The sequence below is a fragment of the Neopelma chrysocephalum genome, unplaced genomic scaffold, assembly GCF_003984885.1.
Source record: "Neopelma chrysocephalum unplaced genomic scaffold, ASM398488v2 Primary Assembly neopelma1_74, whole genome shotgun sequence".
Lineage (NCBI taxonomy): Eukaryota > Metazoa > Chordata > Aves > Passeriformes > Pipridae > Neopelma > Neopelma chrysocephalum.
The window spans coordinates 56,702-61,981 of NW_020897735.1; the positions used below are offsets into that span (position 1 = coordinate 56,702).

At 46.6% G+C, this 5,280-nt stretch overlaps 1 non-coding gene across 1 annotated transcript; it reads left to right on the forward strand.

The window, feature by feature from the left end:
- Positions 1 to 213: 213 nt before the first annotated feature.
- Positions 214 to 286, forward strand: TRNAT-AGU. The gene has a single exon. It is a non-coding gene; the product is annotated as a tRNA-Thr (tRNA).
- The last annotated feature ends 4,994 nt before the right edge of the window (positions 287 to 5,280 follow it).

Consider the following 5,280-nt stretch of genomic DNA (forward strand, 5'->3'; position numbering starts at 1 on the left):
CCTCTGGATGTCCTCACAGGAATGAGCTGAAGGAGAGAAAATCCAGGTTTGGGTTGATCTGGTAGTTTTGTGACTCTGTTGGTGCAACTTGGAAAGAGAAGGGAAAATCCCTGGAGCAGCACATTCTATCAGTGCAGGTTCCATTTCACTGCAGAATGAAGAGAAAATTATTATATGAAATGTTTGTAAAGGCAAAAGCACCCAAATTTCAGAGGCTCCATAGCTCAGGGGTTAGAGCACTGGTCTAGTAAACCAGGGGTCGTGAGTTCAAATCTCACTGGAGCCTTGTGGGTCCTGAACCTCCTCCAAGGATATTCCTGTTTATTTCCAAAATGTTGCTGAGATATTGTTTTTTGGAGCATCCACCCCAGCCTATGTGAAATACAAACACCCTATAGCACCTATACCAAATAACAGGCAATGAGAAGCAGGGAAAATAGCAATGGTCGGAGTTGCACCCTGGAAACATTTTTAATGCAGAGCAATCGGAGACAGGAAACACCCAATAATGGGATTTAGAGCCTTGTGAACCCTGTAGGCTTTGTGAAGTTCATTGATGAACAAATCTGAAATTGCTGCCAGGTATTTCCAGTCAGAGCTGCTTCATCTCTTCATACATCAGCAGGATGATCAAATTATGTCTCCAGAGCTCAGTGATTGCAGAGCTGGCTGAAAACATCATAAATATGGTTTGTGGAGGAGCAGGAACATTGTTCAACAGTAACAGAGATGTACTGGGGGGGCTGGAAAGTTACCATTTTTAAGAATAAAGAAATACCTAGGAATTAACATATTTTGCATCTTGAGTTCCATGAATTGCACACCAGATTTGTGAGATTTCCTACTCTGTCTTTGCACATGTCCCTTTTTCCTGCTCATTTTCCAATAGACTTCCTATACTGAATCCACCAAAGTGATCCAAACCAATGATGTAAAAGGTCATTTCTGAATTAGAAAAGGGCTCAAAAGCCTGAAACATTTTGTCTAGTGGAGGTGGGCACTTTGTTCACCTCTGTTCAGCCTGTTTCCTCACAGCTCTGTTGTCCCAAAACAGTGAGTTTTGGTGGGTTGATGTGTTTTCTCCACATGAGGAATTCCTGCAGGAATTTCTTGTCTTTCCTCTGTGTGTGTCACAGTAAGGCTAAAGAAACAGGAGTCAGCAGAGTTCCCAGTAATCTGCAACCCAATAAACCAGCACAAGTTATTGTTGCTGTAACCCAAGATACTGGAAAATGGACAGATGTGTTTTACCGAAAGTGAATTTGTCTCTAGACTGTTGTGGCTCTGCATCTCCTTACCCTGTCCCTCATTCCAGCTTATCTTTATTTTGCTTTTGTATGAAACTGCTGAGCAAGACCCAAAAAAACCTTTGTTGTTCGAGTTCCCTTTTGCAATCAGGCTCCTGATTTTGGCTTGGCTGAGCCTGGGAGGGATGGAAATGATCCTTTGAAACTTTAATGCCTCTCATCTCCGTACAAAAGCGACAAATGCTCAGGATATGTTTTGCTGAATTCTTAATCTATCCCTCATATTGATGCAAAAGCTCCTCTCCCTGTGACCCTCCTGCAATACAGAGCACCAAGCACACTGATGATGCTTCTTAAACACGGTGCAGAAATGATTTTCCCCATGGGCCTGGGCCCTAAATCCCTTTGTATCCATCACTCATCACCTTTTTCTCTGCTGAAAACAGGGCTTTTCAAAAATAGAGCTTGACAAGAGGGGCAAAGAGGGCAAAGTGGTTTATATCCATATTCTGAAGCCTTGGTAAGTGTGGGAGGGAGGGAGGGAGGGAAGGCACCTTCTCATCTTCATTGCTCCCCAGGGCACTGGGCATGGCCTCAAGGCTGCCAGAGCTCCAGGAGGGTTTGGACAATGCTCACAGGGACGGGGGGGGTTGTTGGGGTGTCTGTGCAGGGCCTGGAGCTGGACTGGATGGTCCTGGTGGGTCCCTTCTGTTGACCTGTGAGATGAAAATGCTCCACCTGCTTTCAGAGATCCAGGGAAGGTTGTGTAGCTCTGCCACAAGAGCCATAACAAGGCTGGTCCCCTTATGGATTTGCTCAGGGAGAACTCTTGCTCTTTGAAGTTGTGACCTGCCCCAATCCAGAACCAGGCACCCTTTTATTGCTCTGTTTAGGAGATTTAAAGGTGTCATCCTGTTTATCCATGAAAACTTGTTTTTTCATATTTTCCTGAAAACTTCAGAAATCATTTCTATTTTTAAAGACCATCCTGGACTCTGTGCACTTCTCTGACATGCTTTTCATTCCTGGGTCTCCTTCCAAGGGCTGTGTCAGGCTGGGCAGAGAAATCACTTATTTCATTATAAACAACAGTGAACTTTGTGGCCCAGCAGGCTGGACCATCGAGGTGCCCGTGGTCATGCCCTGAACCCAAGGACCACATTCTCAGAGCTGCATTTCTGCCTCCAGATCAGTTCTAGTGAAGGCCTCAACTAATCCAGTTCTTAAGTCATGTGGGAAACTACAAATAAATAATTTAATCCAGGGAGGGAAAGTTTGAGCAAGAGCCAGTGAAAACGTTCCCATGTTTAAAGAGGTTTTAGGCTTGGCAATACAATTTACACTGATGTTAAAATTTGACATCCACAAGGATCAAATGGCAGCCTTGAGCCTCAGCCCAGAGGAGAAATATCTGATAAAACTGGTAGGATTGCAGAATTCAGAGTGGGGAAAAATCCCCTAAAGTTATTTATTTTCCAGTTGTCCCATAATGAACATGCTCAATCCATTATTCCAAACAAGATATTGTGGTTTGAACAATATTTTTTTAAAAAACAAATCTGAAATGTTTTGCTTGCATCCTGGAAAAAGGGTGAGTGCAGCTGTCAAAGGCAGCTCCAGTTTGCACCATCACCCTCCCACTGCAGTTTCCTCTTGCACCAAGAGCTGCCCCTCGTTCAACCCCCGCTTCCCTACAGACCCGAACTCCACACCCACAGCCAGAGAAATCCCTAAAATCCATAAACTGTGCCAAGGGATTGGAGCACTTGCTCAGCCACACTGGATGTTTAGGTGGGAGGAAACCCCCTGCTGCTCTCTCAGTCCTTCTGCTGACACCTCTGGGAAAGCCAAACTGGCCTTTTGGGGAAAATCAAACCAAAATATTGGGAAAAATGATTCACACCAAACAACTAGTGAAAAATAATTAAAAAAAGAGAGAATGAGAAGTGCTCACAGGTTCATCCCCACTTTGCAGTGGTCACGGGCCAAGGGATCTCTTTCAAACGCAGAGAAGACAAGATTCCCAGATTCCCTCCTCACTGGAGGACAGAGATAATTTGCAGTTAAAGCTCTGCCAGGCACATGGAGCTCCACAGCATGCACAGGGAGGTCTGTACACAGCCTGTGTGTCATCCACCCACAGCCACGACGATTCCTCACCGCCTTGGTGCAGAATCTTTCCCAGGGAGTTTGTCATCTCCCTGCATTTTGAGCACTGGAACAGGTTCCTCAGGGAAGTGGTGGAGTCACCATCCCTGGAAGTGTTCAAAGAACGTGGCACTTCATGACATGGCACTTCATGACATGGTTTTGTGGGCACAGGGGTGTTTGGTTGAAGGCTGGACTTGATCTTGGAGGTCTCTTCCAATCCCAATGTTTCTGTGGCTCTGTGATCTCCCGGAGCCAGTGCAATCCCCACCTGCTTCTCCTGAACCACAAGGCCTGAAAAGAGCTTTCTATAAAATCCAGTAATGCAACAGCTTCAGTCAGACCTTCTGGCTGCCCAGAAAGGCTGAAGGCAAAGACACTGGGCACCCAAAGCTGATGGAACGTGGTCTTGGTGCTCCCCAGGTGTGCCAGCACTGCAGGCTGATATGGCATCTTCCCAGAAGGCCTGAAAATCTTGATGCTCTGTCACTGACTGCCCATTTCTTTGGAATATGTGAGCCTCCTGCAAGCACAGAGCCCTGGCAGCAGCCAAAGGTCACCTCCGTGCTGGAGTCAGGCCGAGAAGCTCAGAATCAAAAGCTCCTGGCCAATATCACCATATCCCAAATACCTGCATGGATGTTTGGGAGGGATCACACCCTGATTCCAGGAGAAAACCCCAACCCAGCAGTTCACATGGACAGGTGACAGCACTGGCAACATGGCTCAAAGCCACAGACTGATGGGGCAGGTTCTCAAGGCTCTTCTTTAGCGTTCAGTGGGATTTGCGCAATACCCTGTTTGTGGAAACACCGAGTTCCCAGTCTCTTACTGGCTTTGCTGATCACCCTGAAAACTTCCAAGTCTATTGAGCAGGCTGGGAAACCTTGCCTTCCTAATGGCAGGTCCCTCAGGGTTTAATACTGGCACTATAATCCTCCAGTACTCAGTGAGATACCACTGACCCACTCAGGGCAGCTGGAATATGAGGTTCCTTCACAGCAAACATCCTCATTCCTGGGGGCCATTCCTCCATGAAAGACCTGGAATAAAACACAGGACTGTTGTAGTTACTGCAAATTTAACCAAACTATAAAAAGCCAACCGCACCCACTTTCACCTGGGCACCCTGCCATTCAACTAGGAACTGGAGGGCAGCTCCTGTGTGAGGACACAGCAGAGGAACCGTGGCTCTGTCTCCAATGGGGAGATGGAGGGAGTTTATTGTCTTTAGTCTCACCACAGGAAGGCTAAAAGCAGACATGACTAACTCCTATAAATACCACGGGAGTAAACAAACAGCAGGAGAAAGAACTATTTAAACTCAATTACATGATGAGCAGGAATGAATATACGAGGCTGAAATTTAAAAATTAAAAAGGTTAAAAAAAATATAAAAATGAGAGGAGTAATTTTTGCAAGCAGCACAAGCAACGCGAGGAGGAAACCCCATGAGAGGTGACAAACCAGCAGGTTATGGAGGAGCTGGAGAGCACAGCTGGACTCCAAGAGCCCAGAGCTCCTGTCCTATGTTCTGTCCATCAGTGATATCCTGGAGTCACAGATTCCCAGACTAGTTTGGGCTGGAAGGGACCTTAAAGACCATCTCATTCCACCCCCTGCCATGAGCAGGGACACCTTCCACCATCCCAGGTTGCTCCAAGCCCCGTCCAACCTGGCCTTAAACAGCTCCAGGTGTGATCCTGTCCAAGTTCAGCAGCGCCCTGTGCTGGGAATACCTGTGTGTATCCAGGTGTATTGTTAACAGTCTTTAAAGTAACTTGTTTCTACAAATGCTCCCTTACAAAATTACTTTAGGCCTGTTTTCTCCTTCCCCCTGGAGAGCTTGTGAGTTACCTGTTGGTTGCCTCACACTCCCCCTCCC